The sequence below is a fragment of the Pogona vitticeps genome, chromosome 13 (assembly GCF_051106095.1).
Source record: "Pogona vitticeps strain Pit_001003342236 chromosome 13, PviZW2.1, whole genome shotgun sequence".
Lineage (NCBI taxonomy): Eukaryota > Metazoa > Chordata > Lepidosauria > Squamata > Agamidae > Pogona > Pogona vitticeps.
The window spans coordinates 11,150,625-11,166,468 of record NC_135795.1 but is presented as its reverse complement, the minus strand read 5'-3'; positions in this window follow the sequence as shown (position 1 = coordinate 11,166,468).

Sequence of the window (15,844 nt, the reverse complement as noted above, 5' to 3'; positions counted from 1 at the left end):
GCGAAGATCGGCCATAGGAAAGCCGCTTTGCGAACCACCGATCAGCTGTTTAAATCGCTGTTTCGCGAAGCTTAGGTCCTGAAAACACCTGTTTGCGAGCGTGAAGGGAGCTGTCAAAATCGTCGTCTAGCGAAAATTGGTTTGCGAAGCAGGGACCAAACATTGTCCAGCGAAATTCCCCCATAGGAATCACTATTTTGTGAATCGCTATAGCGATCGCAAAAAGCCAATGTCTAGCGAAAAAATTGTCATGCGGGGTAACTGTCTAGCGAGGCACCACTGTACTTGCTTTACGCTTCTGTAACTACTGCCTAGTGCCTAAAGATGCTCTTCTTGACTGAATCATAAAGATGGCTGTAATAGGTATTTATTTTAATAATCGGTTCCTATGTTGCATGGTTATTTTGTTGACTTGTCCACTGCTTTGGGCATGATTTGTGGAATCATTAAAATGTGGTAACCAAATACATGAAATGTTGGCAGCTTTGAGGACATCTATGCATCGGACATTCTTTTCTGATGGTGCTTCCATTGAGTGTACCTTGGCATGTGTTCATCTTGTGCTTGTCCTTGGTCCATAGCACTCCAGCATTCATCTCAACTGCAGAGAGACACTGGCTATGGATCAATATAATTTTACAGGGGAAAATGTTTTCCTCCATCTCACATCTGTTGGTGCAGCAGCTAAGAGCTTCTTCCTCAACTTGCAACATTTAGGGTGCATTTACACTGCATAGTTACATCTGTTTGATACCACTTTAATGGGCAGCGTTCCATCCTGGCCGAACTTTGTGTATGCATACCCAGTGCTTCTCCGTATTACAAAACTATGCTGGTTGGATGTGCAAATAATCATCTTAGGATACTGCGATTCAAGAGATTTCCGAGAAGCAGAATTTACAGTGCAGTCAATGTGAGATTTGCACAAGAGCATGTTACATTTAAACTGATTTACAGTATAAACCTAGCATGAGGACTCCCTGAGAGACTTCTAAATGACATTATTGGACAAACATGATCAAGACCTTACGGTTACATCGTCTGCCTCTCTAAAAAGGCATGGCAAGCTCCAAGTAAATTACTGTTTTGGGGACCACACAGCCTTTTCTTGAGATTTTCTTTAATTGACTTACCTTTGGTCACAAGGATATAACAAAGTTATATTTTAAAAGGGAACTAATGAGTGAAACGGAAGCTTTGTTGATGTAACCTTTGTAGTTACTTTGAGAAGAAATTTCTCCAGGGCATTTTAAAAAGCCACTTTAGGAGGTTTACATTTTATACCATACTGTTTTCATTCCTGTGTTGTTGTGGGTTTCCCCCCACCCTCAAAAAGGTAGAACCAAAAGCAATTAAAATTTAATAAACAACCAAAATAGAACAACACAACTTAAACATAGTAAAGCGGCTTAAGCGTCAGAGGTTGGGAGTTCGATTCCCCTACTGGGCCTCCTTGAGAGGGGCTTGAATTACTTTTCAAACTCGATTACAATGGTGCCTCGCTAGACTATGATAATCCGTTCCACTGAAATTGCTGTTTAGTGAAATCATTGTCTAGCGCAAAGGATTTCCCCATTGGAATGCATTGAAACCTGTTTAATGCGTTCCAATGGGGAAGAATCGTCGTTGTCTAGCAAAGATTGGCCATAGGAAAGCTGCTTTGCGAACCGCTGATCAGCTGTTTAAATCGCTGTCTTGCAAAGCTTAGGTCCTGAAAACACCTGTTTTGCAAGCGCAGAGGGAGCTGTCAAAATCGTCATCTAGCGAAAATCGGTTTGCGAAGCAGGGACCAAACATTGTCCAGCGAAATTCCCCCATAGGAATCACTGTTTTGCGAATCACTATAGCGATCGCAAAAAGCCAATGTCTAGCGAAAAAACTGTCCTGCGGGGTAACTGTCTAGTGAGGCACCACTGTATAAGCAACTGCTGTGAATGATATTTAAAATGACTTTCCAATCATTGGCAAATCCGCATGTTTTTGTACCTAACCTGCAGAAGAATGTAAATTGTGTGGGATCAAAGCTGGCACAGAGGGGGAATCCAACCCTTTCCTCTGCTAATGTGGTCCTAAGCACCTTCCTTTCCTGTTATGAGTCTCTTTCTTTGTGACAGATCTTATAATTTGTCAGAAGATTTGGAATGTAAAACAGAGGCCAAGGAGTTGATTCCTTGCGACAAAACCGTCTTTCAGTTCCTTTGAATTACTTCAACTGAGCTAGGCTGGAACCTGTTTTATTTTTAGCACTCTTGTTAGCAGCTTTTTCCCTCAAGCATCACAAGAATCCAACAAAATGAGATGATTAAGTAGAGGAAAGGTGTCATCTTTTTTCAGTGCAAACAGAAACTTTCCAGCATTAGAAGGGAGAGGGGGGGGAACCTGTGAAGAGAAGAATTTTAAAAATCTACTCCCTAAATCTATTAATGGTTCTCCCTGGTTCCCCCCACCCCCAAGTCTTTGTGTTGTCAGTGACAGGATGAAAAATCTGTGCAATTAGGCTGAGAATGACATTAACATCAAGAGGGTCTTTTGCAGAAGTCCTACTAGCCAGCTGGGCTGGGCTGACCCTCGGTATCATTTGTAACACATTTCTGATATCTATCAAAAGCGAATTATTTTTGCCAGCCTACTGGGCAGTGGGAAAGGAGGACAGGGGGAGGGAGAGAGGGAGAAAAGGGGGTCAAAGAAGGAAGGGGGTGGGAGGGAGGTGGAGTAGAGAGAAGATGGCATGAGATGGGGGAAAATAGAGAAAAGATGTCAGCAAGAAGAGGAGGAGGAGAAGCTGGAGGAAAGAAAAGGAGGGAGGAGACCTTTGCATTGTAATAGCCAAGGGCTAACTGTACGGAAACTGATTGTCACAGAATCATGGACCTGGAAGGGGCCTCTAAGGTCATCCAGTCCAACCCGCACTTCACTGCAGGAATCCAAGTTAAAGTTTATGCAATAGCTGGCCGCCTTGAAAGAAGGCCTGTTTGGAAAGAGGGAGAACCCTCACATGGACAGCAGCATCCACTTAGTACATGTATAAAGCACATCATCACAACCTGACAGAGAACACGCCCACCAGGATACTGAGCCCATAAGGGTACCAAATACTGCAAAACATACCCAAAGTAGTTTCTCACATTGCTACATGGTCGTTAAAAAGCAGCATGGACTACGCATAGGCTCGTTGTAAAATGTAGGCATACATTGCAGGTTTAAAAACAGCCCCAGAAACGCTTTGCAAGGCTAAACTGTGCAAAATCCGTGTACCTTAATTCTCCCACTGGTAGAAATGATATTACTAAAAGGTGGCTTGCTCCCACCCTTGCAGAAAAGGCCAGAGATTTGAAAACTTCCTTTTGATTTAAGAAACCCCAGAAACGTCATGTCAGCACTGCCACTGGCCAGGCTGGCTGGGGGATTCTGAAAGTTTACAGTCCAAAAAAAAAAAAAAAAAAGGAACGTCTGCAGGCTGTGTTATGGAAGAAGCCAGTGTATTACTCCTGGGACTGCCTGGCAGATCATTTCTTTAATTGTGATAGTGGCTAAATAAAAAGATATCCTGTATCTTAGTATTGCCTCCTAGGCCTGGCCATGTGGGGTATGTCTCCCGGGAGCAAACAGGGAAGAGAGAAATACAAGAGGAATTCCGAAATCTTCGGCAGAGACAGGGACTCTCTTGTGTGCCTCGGCCGAGGGGGTGGGGAGCGATTTAGTCATTCGGGTAACTTGGCAGGCTCCCTCCCCCTCATCAAGAGTGGGTGATTGGCAAAACCGGGGGGGGGGGTATTTTGAGGTGGTTGCCGTGACAGCCCCTGATACAAGATCCCTTCCTTGCCTGCAGGGTAAGCGGACCGCAGGGGAACAGCAGGTGTCTGCACTTGGCGTTGGGAGCTATGCGATGAATTCTAGCCGAAATATATGCAGCCAGCGGGGCGACATAATTATTATGTCTGGGAAGCGTGTGGTGCTCAGTGGGGAGAAAGGGATCTATAGCAGTGTTCTCTCTCACACACACATACACACACATACTGATTTTAGGCAGTCATTTTTGAGTCGTTAATTCATTCTGGCTAAGATGACTTCTTTCACCTACTCTATCTGGGGTATATTTGCTGTTGGATTCAACTGCTCAGTGGTGTTGGTATCTGTATGTGGAGCTAGAGGTTGGGAGTTCAATTCCCCCGCTGTGCCTCCTTCAGAGAGGCTGGACATAATGGTCCATAGTATACCTTCCAGCTCTGCAGTTCGAAGATGGTGATGATGATTCTATTTCCCTTGGGTCAGTGGTTGGAGGTCATATGTTTTCATCACCTAGATTGATTTCTCAGTTGAGAGAGACGGAGGGCGCAGTCAGAGAACTGTGTTGTATGATCGAAGATGAACGGATTTCCAGCTATCGGACCGATGTACACAAGATTGTGAACCAACGTGAACCTAGTCAGTGCCCAGTCTGGACCATCATTCTGCAGGCTATGACAACTTTCCTTTTTTTGGTTAAATAAAGTGACATACCCTGTTTCCCCAAAAATAAGACCTAACCTGAAAATAAGCCTTAGTATGGTGGCGCTGTGGGCTAAACCGCAGAAGCCTGTGCTGCAGGGTCAGAAGATCCGGCAGTCGTAAGATCGAATCCACGCAACGGAATGAGCACCCGTCGCTTGTCCCAGCTCCCGCCAACCTAGTGGTTCGAAAGCATGCAAATGCGAGTAGATAAATAGGGACCACCTCGGTGGGAAGGTAAACAGCGTTCCGTGTCTAAAATCACACTGGCCATGTGACCACGGAAAGATTGTCTTCGGACAAAAACGCTGGCTCTATGGCTTGAAGAGCGGGATGAGCGCCGCCCCCTAGAGTCGGACACGACTGGACAAAAATTGTCAAGGGGAACCTTTACCTTTTTATGATTTTTCAGGATGCTCGTAATATAAGACCTACCCCAAAATTAAGCCCTAGTTAAGTGAAACTCCGCCCTCCACCCTTTTGCAGCAACCAGAAGAAGATGACATGACTGTATTGGAATAAATGTAGATTGTTGTACATGATTAAAAAAATCCCCTGAAAATAAGCCCTAACGGGTTTTTTGGTGCAAAAATTAATATAAGATCCTGTCTTATTTTTGGGGAAAGACGGTAGTGACAGAGCAATGCCTCTACCTAGGATGGTACACATAATACTGCCAGTATATCTTGTTTATCTAGAATAGCGCTGCATCAATAGGAAATATATGTTTACATTTTTTTAAACAGGTAGAGTAGGTTAAAATAGAGGAGTTCTCTGTAGTCCATTTCAATGCCACAACCCATCAAATATGTCACAGGGTTGTCACCTCCAATAACATCGCCCATAGCTCTAGTTTGATGGGAACTAAGTATCTGCATGCATTACAAAAAGAGCTAATAAGGAGGGCTCTGAACTGCAGCAAAAATCAAACCAACTATAGCCCTACCTCTGTGCCAAAAGGGAACAGGGGGAATGCAACACTTTTAAGCTGAAACATGTGTCAATGCCATAAACTAAACAGCACTCTAAACAATCCAAATAGAGAGCACTATTCTGCCAGTGCTCTCTTCTGAAAGGAATGCTGAGATGCTTTCCTCCATGGGAAGGAGATTTGGTGGCTAGAAACAGAAATTTCAGAGGCTAGATTTTGGTTGTCAGTGGGGCAGGTTAAGTCCATGGGTTGGAGCTTGGCATCTTCTGACTTCTAGGGAGCTTATCCTCAGTTAGGGAGCAACTGCATTGGCCATTTACCCAGCAATTTGGGCAGTGAGAAATGCAAATTAAACTTTGGAAACTACACAATACACAATCCCTTTGTGAAAGTGTCTTTCTTGAACAGGAACCTTATTATTGTGTTCAGTTGGCAGAGGTGGTTTGGTTGTGAACAGTTCGATATCGCTTTTGTCCAATTTTTGCTGGTGCCGGAATTAAGATTGCCGGAAGAAATATCAACAACCTCCGATATGCGAATGACACCACTCTGATGGCAGAAAGTGAGGAGGAATTAAAGAACCTTGTAATGAGGGTGAAAGAGGAGAGTGCAAAAAAACGGTCTGAAACTCAACATCAAAAAAACTAAGACCATGGCCACTGGTCCCATCACCTCCTGGGAAATAGAAGGGGAAAATATGGAGGCAGTGACAGATTTTATTTTCCTGGGCTCCATGATCACTGCAGATGGAGACAGCAGCCCCGAAATTAAAAGACGCCTGCTTCTTGGGAGGAAAGCAATGACAAACCTTGACAGCATCTTAAAAAGCAGAGACATCACCTTGCCAACAAAAGTCCGAATAGTCAAAGCTATGGTTTCCTGTAGTGTTGTATGGAAGTGAGAGCTGGACCATAAAGAAAGCTGACCGCCGAAGAATTGATGCCTTTGAATTGTGGTGCTGGAGGAGACTCTTGAGAGTTCCCTGGACTGCAAAGAGAACAAACCTATCAATTCTAAAGGAAATCAACCCCGAGTGCTCATTGGAAGGACAGATCCTGAAGCTGAGGCTCCAGTACTTTGGCCATCTCATGAGAAGAGAAGACTCCTTGGAAAAGACTTTGATGTTGGGAAAGTGTGAAGGCAAGAGGAGAAGGGGACGACCGAGGATGAGATGGTTGGACAGTGTCATCGAAGCTATCAGCATGAATTTGACCCAACTCCGGGAGGCAGTGGAAGACAGGAGGGCCTGGCGTGCTCTGGTCCATGGGGTCACGAAGAGTCGGACACGACTAAATGATTATAGCAACATCGTCTCGAGAAACCCAATTTCCTGGGGTGCAAATGGATCAACCCATATTTTCCCCAGTGTAGTCACACCCTGTCTTTAAAAAGGTGACATATTGGAACTTCAGAATCTGGGGCTAGCTACGTACCTGGCCCTGTTGAATAGACTGGATCCAGCATGATCTTTCTTAGGTTCCTAGGCAGTCTTCTCCTCTGGCTGTTTTGGACTACAAGTCCCATAATCTTATTTTGCACAAAATGGTTCTCTATGCTTGTGTAGGATGTTCATCTGGTTTCTATCATAGCTGAGCTTTATCTGTCTATCTATTGATCAGTCGATCGATCGGTCGGTCAATCAGTCTGTCTGTCTGTCTGTCATATTTGAAGTTGTGTATTGTGTATAGATGTTGGATTCGGCAAAGAAAGGAATGGTTTCAAATGAACTTGACCAACTAGTCAACTTCTATTTTTAACTCAAGAAAATGCATATGATGTCTGCCAATGAAGGAGATGAGTGGCTGGATAAGTGAAAAGGGCTGAAGGTGGTATTCGGTTTCTTCCCATTCAAGCAGAAATGGCTGGCCTCTTCCCAGCAACTAGCCAAGAGGCAAAAATATCTCTGAAATGTGACGAGAGACACTTGCTATATGTTTTCCATGCAATAACTTGATATACGATATGGAAAGTCTGTGCAGGATAAACACGGGGGTTATTGAAAAAGAAGGGGGGGGGAGGGAAGCATTGAGTTTTATTTGTGCATTTTTTTTAAAAAAAAGTTGTCTGCAAAGATTAGTTTCATGGAATTGTAGTTCCGTTACAAGTTTAGAGTCCGTACAATTTATAAAGTTCCCTACAGAGAAGGGAAGGGAAGAGTAGGGAAAGAAAGAAAGAAAGAAAGAAAGAAAGAAAGAAAGAAAGAAAGAAAGAAAGAAAGAAAGAAAGAAAGAAAGAAAGAAAGAAAGAAAGAAAGAAAGAAAGAAAGAAAGAAAGAAAGAAAGAGAAAGAAAGAAAGAAAGAGGGTCAGATCTAGAGCTTGAAGAGTCCTTTCCTCCATCCTTCTTTCTTCCCTTCTTTTTGAACTCGCTCTCAGACTTTTCTCTTCAGGCAGGTTTTTCCTTAGTGACTGGTGGCCATAATTTTTTTTTTTAACGGATGGTTGTGCCTTACTGCTTTGAATGTGTTTGTGGAGTTGTTTTTGTTTACTGTTTTTATTGGGGCATTTGTGTGATCCTTTTTCATATTTGTACACTTCCCATATCTAGTTTTCAGTATTGAGTCCTTTTTTAGACGGAGGGCAGGGTAAAAATATTTTAAATAAATAACATTCTCTCTCTCTCTGGATTGCAAATCCTAGTTGCTGATATATACGTATGCTCATGTATAAATATTGAACAGGATACTAGACAGAATTCCCCAGAGTTCCTCCAGCTAGCATAGTGTTTCCAGGATGTTTAACTCAATAAATATTTTGCTCTAGTGAGATTTCATCAGATTATGCCCACTGACGTAACTTGGTTTTAAATGAGTGGTGACAAATAATTCCCATGGATCTGAATGAGGTTGCTGTGTCTGGATCCTACCTGTTGCTCATTTCCAAAATTGTTTCAGGCTGTTCACAAAATGTACTGTAAATCAGTGCTCCCCAACCTTGGGCCTCCAGATGTTCTTAGACTACAACTCCCAGAAGCCTTCACCACCATCCCTGCTGGCCAGGATTTCTGGGAGTTGAAGGCCAAGAACATCTGGAGGCCCGAGGTTGGGGACCACTGCTGTAAATGTTTGAGATTGCCTTTTGAGGAGAATCCTCATGAAAACAGGACCCGGTAGTACTGCCAGGTTGACAAAAAGAAAGAAGTCAACAAAGCAGATGTAATGACAGTGGATCCTGCAGCTTTAAGCCTGTTTTGAAAGCAGAATTCATGAAGGATTTGAATGCTTAAACCTGGCTTAAAGCGGGCACAATGCATGCATTGTTCAAATGCTTAGAGGATCAAGGGTGAGTAATGGCAAAGGCAGTAACAGGAACTGTCCATTCTGTGTCTATATCCCAGGGCTGTTAGCAGGAGTATTAGGGGCAATGTTCCTGACAGCGAGTTGAAATCCTCTCTTCAGAGTCTGGGAATATTATAATCTAGAAAGCCACAGAGTACAGTGGAGTCTCTACTTAAGAACGTCTCTACTTAAGAACAATCCAACTTAAGAACAGCTCCATTTGCTAAATTTTGCTTCTACTTGAGAACAGAAATCCAAGATAAGAACAGGAAAAAAAACCTTTCCTGCTCTTTTTTTAACCTTAGGTCATCTTAGGTTAAAAAAAAAATCTTCCCCTAGTGGTAGAGTACGTATTAACCAGCTTTGCATTAGTTCCTATGGGAACTAATGCTTCAATATACGAACGCACCTCTACATAACAAAAAAAACAAAACAGCCAGAATGGATTAATTGGTTTTCAGTCCATTCCTATGGGAAATTTTGCTTCATCTTAAGAACGTTTCAACTTAAGAACACCACTCCAAAACAGATTAAGTTCGTAAGTAGAGGTTCCACTGTAGTTTCTATGGACGGAAAAGAGCAGATACGGATTAAATGGTTTTCAATGCATTCCTATGGGAAATGTAGATTCAACATAAGAACTTTTCAACTTGAGAACCACCTTCCAATACGGATTAAGTTCTTAAGTAGAGACCCCACTGTAATAGCAAGTCTGGCTCTACGATCAGGCATCGATGAAGGAATGAGTTTGAAGTGCGACGTTATAAGCACTGTGCCTCGCCACAGAGCACATTAATGGCATTTATATTCTTGTTAATTAAACTGCAATGGCTTTCCCATGCTTCATGTGGTTTTTTTATATACAGTGTTGCCTCGCTTGACGACTATAATCCGTTCCAGCAAAATCGCTGTAGAACAAAATGTTGTGAAGCGAAAGTAAAAAGCCCATTGAAATGCATTCAATGGGGCCCATAAAAAGCTCAGTTCAATGTGTTCCAATGGGCGAAATACCTCATCATCCAGCGAAGATCCTCCATAGGGCGGCCATTTTCTGGTGCCTGTATAGCAAGGAATCTGTCCTTAACACAGCGGGGAGCCATTTTGCACAGTGGGTGGCCATTTTGAGAGCCGCCGATCAGCTGTTTTTAGATCATCGTTTAGCAAAAAATCGGTTCCCGAAGCAGGGAACCGATCGTCGTCAAGCATATTTTCCCCATTTAAACATTGTTTTGCGATCACAAAAGGGATTGAAAAAACTCATCGTTAAGTGGATTCGTCATGGAGCGGGGTAATCATTAAGCGGGGCACCACTGTATGTATATATATACGGCAGTTCCTGGTCCTTAAGCTTTTGAGCAATATGCAAAGTATATGCCATGTTACCAAAATGTTTTTAAAAAGAAAAAAGGGGCCCGAAAGTGGAAGTAGGAATAAGTGGGGATCAAATCACTAAAAAAGCTGGGATGTTGATACTTTTAAGAAATCTTTTATTTTCCTGGAGATGCTGTCTTGCAATCGGTCTCTCCTCCCCAACCATGGCTGACTTGAGACTCTGGCAAAACCTCTTTCCCGCCTCATACGAATGTATTCACGATAAAAATAATAATATAATAATTATCACATTCCATCCAGTCAGTTCTGACTCATGGAGACCTTTTTTGAGGGTTTCCAGGCAAAGGATACTCAGAAGTGGTTTCCCCTTCCCTTCCTCTAGGGGGCAACCTTGGGACTGTGCAGCTTGCCCAAGGCCACCCAGGCTGGCTCTTCTCTCTGGAGGCACAACTCCCTAAAACCATTGAGCTATCCAGCCAGCCTACTTTATTACTCAAGCTGGGATTGGCATTAGCTTCAAGGCTAAATTATACACTGCAGATAAGCTGTCATTAAGAAGAAAAGAACGTGCCTTAAGGGCTGAAAAAATAGCTGATTGCCCCAAGTGTTTTATTTCTGTACTTTGAAGATTAGCGGCTTGTCTTTTTTTGTGATTGCTCATTGGAAGGTAAATATGAATTATATTTGCAAGAATAAAAGTCTGCTGGAGTAATCTTTCTGGGCTACTTAATGGGTTTTCTAGTTTAAATGAGGTGTTCAGTGGGGCCTGGTACTCACTGCAAGGAGTATAGCATGAAAGAGACAGCATAGTGGGTGACAATGCTTATTTTGGGTAGAACCCTTGTTCACATTAGAACGACAGACCTAACCTGTGCAATTGCATGCTTCAGATCCCTTCCCACAGCAAATTGCACCGGGTTTTATCCTAAGACCATGTCTAGCGGCCTGATAAATCTGATGGTATGTTTCAGCCAGTAAGGAAATTCTATCCTCATTGGGGTGGATCAGATGTCCTGTATCTCAGATGATCCAGATTCCTAATGCTGGTCTTAACACCATTCTTAGGAATCTTTTGAGACCTAGATGGGGTTTCTATCTTGGTCGCAGGTTTATATTCCTGCTCCATAGCATCAGAATTAAATGGCTGTATGGGATTGTCACCAGAGGTTGGAAAAATTCAATATAAGGACTATAATTCCCATGATCCTTCAGCCAGCTGGAGAATTCTGGGAGACGTAGTCCAAAAAGAAGATACTCAAACTCTGATTCCCCTCCTGCCTGTAATCTCTTGAAATATATACAGTGGTGCCTCACTAGACGATTGCTTCGCATAACGAATTCGCTTTACGATGAGGTTTTCAGAGCGATCTTGCGCTTCATATAACGATGGTTCCTATGGGCGATTTTTGCTTTACAATGTTAGGGACCTTGCCTCGCAAGACGGTTAAATTTTAGGTCCCTGTTTTTCACTTTATGATGTTTTTGACAGCTTGATCTTGCTTCGTTAGACGGGTCTTTTAATGGTAGCTGTTTTGTTAGATGGCTGTCTTCGCTTGGGAAACGCGTTTCGCCTAATGATGTTTCCTATGGCGATTTTCGCTTTACGATGACAATCCATTCCCAATGAAACGGATTATCAGGTTTTCAATGCATTTCAATGGGAAAACGTGTTTCGCAAGACGATGTTTTTACTTAACAGTGATTTTCGCGGAACGAATTAACATCGTCTTGCGAGGCAGCACTGCATTTCAAGAGATTATAGGTAGGGGGGAATCAGAGCTTGAGTATGTTGTTTTGGGACTATATCTACATATATATATATACATATATACATATACATACATATATATATCTCAAGAGATTATAGGTAAGATTATAAGTAAGGGTTGCTTGCAATGAATGTAAAATGGGGGTATCAATGTGATTAACAAATATATAGGTATTGCCATTGGCTGTTAAAAAGAGTTGCAATCCAGCAAATCTGGAAGGCTACAAATTGCCAACCCCTGCTATAGACTAACTTTGTTGAGAAGCTGCCCTTCAAATGTTTAACATTTGCAGAAAATGCCTGTGAACCCCACAGTTCCCCCGGATACTAAATTCAATGTAAAAAAGTTCTATTCATCTTAACCGCTCACTTTGTAGAATACTGCCTTTTGCTGATTTAAAAGACAGTCCTTGATATTCTTAAATCTCTTTTAGAAAGAAAACTATATCCATATGTCACAATGCAAATGAATAGCAGACAAACGCAGTATGTAGTGCATTAGCATTTGTGCATGCATGTATTTAATTAATTAATTAATTTAATTTAATTTAGTTTTTAAAATTTATTTTTAAAAAATATTTTTAAGCACATTTTTGTTATACTTGAGTTAGCGTGGAGAAAAGATTATTGCTTACCTATGTGTGTGCACTCAGGGCAGAAACAAACATGATTAGGGCTGAAAGTTCATTGGTGTTGGAGAGAAGTGATTCAGGCATTTGTATTTGAGAAGTCAGACTTTAGTGGAATCTCACTCAATCATAAATACAATCTGAAAATTCCAACATGTCATAAAAGCTCCTGTTGTGCACTTAGACACTTTTAACAAATGAATAATTTTATTTTCTAATGACTAGCTCTCTATAATGTCTGTTTACGTTCTTGGACATACAGCTATGCTGTTCCTCTTATTCAAACAATCCTCCATTTCAAAATGTGCTGTTCATATCAAGTGCCATATGAATATTCCATTCTTCTTTCTGTCGCCTTCAGCCTTATTACTGATTGATTGATTGATTTGATTTATATCTTGCCTTATTCCTGAAATTGGAATTCATGGCAGCTTGGCACAAGATGTATTTTAAAATGAGATGGAAATTAAAAGAAACAGAGATAATATTAAAACATAGTTAAAGAAAGATTCAATTAAGCTAAAAGCAATTAAAAAACAGATCAATACAAAAGTACAGCACAACTGCCCATTTAGAAGCTCCTTTTGCAGAAACCAGTTATATATCCTATATATCCTATTATATATATATTCATTTTCTTTCTTGGCAAGATGCAAGGAAGGCTGGCTAGCTTTCCTGTGGTCCTTAGCTGGCCAATGAGCAATAGTGGCTAGTTCAAAAGCTGCCATCTTGAGATTCCTACAAACAGAACTTGGAAAAAACACTTCTTCTACTATTGATCCCCAAATCCCTCAACCAACATGGAAACTGAGACTGTTCCATGGTGAGGACAGTGTATTTGGCCCTTGCCAAACTCTACCCACGATGCCCCAGAACAAGACAACATCAGATCATTATGGGGACATCAAAATGGCGATCTGTTTACATTTTTACTCATGACTGAGTTTTGGCCAGAATTCAACCCCTCCACGCACACACATAGTAAGCAAGGTAGGCATCCTTCAGTCTCGAAAGATTATGGTCACGTGCTCTGTATGGAGGACTTGGAACAGCGTCTAGTGTGGCCGAGGAGGCCAATTCGAGAGTGACAATCTCTTCCTCACTGAAGACAAAGACAATCTGCCCCCTGTCCAGTTCCCTGATTTTGCTGCTTTTGTGACTTCCTCTTTGCCTCGGCCTGCTGGACAAGGGTCTCTTCAACTTGGGAGAGGCCGTGATGCAACGCCTGCCTCCAGGCTGAACGCTCAGATGTCAGGTTGTGGTTAAATATGTTGCATGTTTGTACATTATTGATTTTATTGGAATATACACTCATGTAGAGCATAATCATCATCATCATTTATCTATCTTCTGAACAGACATATCCAGGCAATCTAATTTTATCCTGGGGTATTGGGTGTCCTCAGTTAAGTTGCATAATGGCAAGTGGAGTACCGTGGTGCCTCGCATAATGAGTGCACCGTTTAACGACGAATCCGCATAGCGATCTAATTTTTTAGATCGCTAATGTGATCGCATTGCGATGTTTTAATGGGTAAAACATCGCATTGCGATGATCGGTAAGCATTCAATACAATCCGGCACACAATGAAGCATGAATCTGTGAATTTGTATCAGCAAGAATCAGAGAGTTTCTCGAGTTGCTGGAGAGATGCATGCAGTTTGATGCTCACATTCTTTGGGAAGTAATCATTCTTGAAGGAAGACATAAGATCTCCCGTGCGTGGAAGCTAGCGAGAGACATGCAAAAACAACAGGCCGGTTCCAACCAGAATCTTCCCAGCTTCAACGTCTATACACATATGGTCTCTGTATCCATAGGGTCTAATTGGCAGGGCAGAAGGCTCTTGCACAGGCTTATTGCTTAGCCCATTGCATGTCTGAAAAGTCCCTTTTTTGTTCTAAATTTTCAGAATTCCCAAGAAAGACATAATCTGGACGGCAGGTTGAGCTTCTTCTAGCCCTGCAGCCAGGGTTACCGTATTTCAGGGCATTTGACTAGAGTCTCAAGGAACTGACGGGATGACTACACGAGCTGCTTAGCCTGCTGTTTGGATCACTGCGGAGATGGGCTGATACACTCAGACGACATCGGTGGTAGAATGCACCAACCTGCCCCAAAGCATTCCTACCTGCACCTTTTTGGGCCCTGGCAAAAAACCTCCTTTTCTGGTAGGATTGCTCTGGTTTGGATTGGTTCCCAGTGTGTGTAATCGCTGGAACTGATCCAAAGCAAAGCTTCCAATTTCAATTTTGCCAGTATCGTGAAGTGGCTCAATAACCAAGCCACTTCTGGATATTAGCAAATTAATAAATTCCTCTGCTCAGAAAAGGGCAGGGGAAGTGGGGAAGTGACTGTATATATAGTATTGCTGATGCACTACATCAGTTCTATTTTTTAAAATATATATATATATATTTTCCTTGCCTCATCCTAAATTGTTGCTTGAGAAACACCTGCAGTCAAATCCATGGTGATGGCTTCGGTTGGAGGGGGTTTCTTGACCTGTTCTGTTTGTTCTTTTCTGCCTGAAACACTCAGGTCTGGATGGACTGTCTCCCTTTTAATTTAGCTGGTTATGTTTGTAATGTTGTTTAGTCGTTAAGTCGTGTCCGACTCTTCGTGACCCCATGGACCAGAGCACGCCAGGCCCTCCTGTCTTCCACTGCCTCCCGGAGTTGGGTCAAATTCATGTTGGCAGCTTCGGTGACACTGTCCAACTATCTCATCCTCTGTCGTCCCCTTCTCTTGCCTTCACACTTTCCCAACATCAGGGTCTTTTCCAGGGTCTTTTCCATCTCTTCTCATGAGATGGCCAAAGTATTGGAGCCTCAGCTTCAGGATCTGTCCTTCCAGTGAGCACTCAGGCTTGATCTCTTTCAAAATGGATAGGTTTGTTCTCCTTGCAGTCCAGGGGACTCTCAAGAGTCTCCTCCAGCACCACATTTTATGTTTGTAATAGGTAAGCCCAAACTTTAGGAATGTGAATGGACTAAAAATAAAAAAATCCATCCATCCATTAATAGTTGTATGCCTCGGTACATTTAAGAATTTGTCTGCAAGTCCATGAACTGACAGCAGAAAGCTACAGCTGCTGTTCTGTTCCATGCAAGCATGTTTTAGCGGAGTCAATATGCAAAGCTACATTCCCCCCCAAATCATACTGGAACTTGTCATCTGAAAAGATAGCATTGCCAAGCTCTTCTTTTAAGTCACGATTCACATTTATACTGACAGATTAGTAGATGCAAATTAGTAGGGGATCTGTCTCTCTCTCTCTAGAAGTTATTACATGCATGTGGTATTTGAATTGCAGTTTGCGTTCCATCGGGGTAACTTTTAATCCATTGCTTTTTAAAGTGATTTACCAATGTTATTTACAATTTAGATTGTGTTTATTTAAACGTTGCATTTCCACG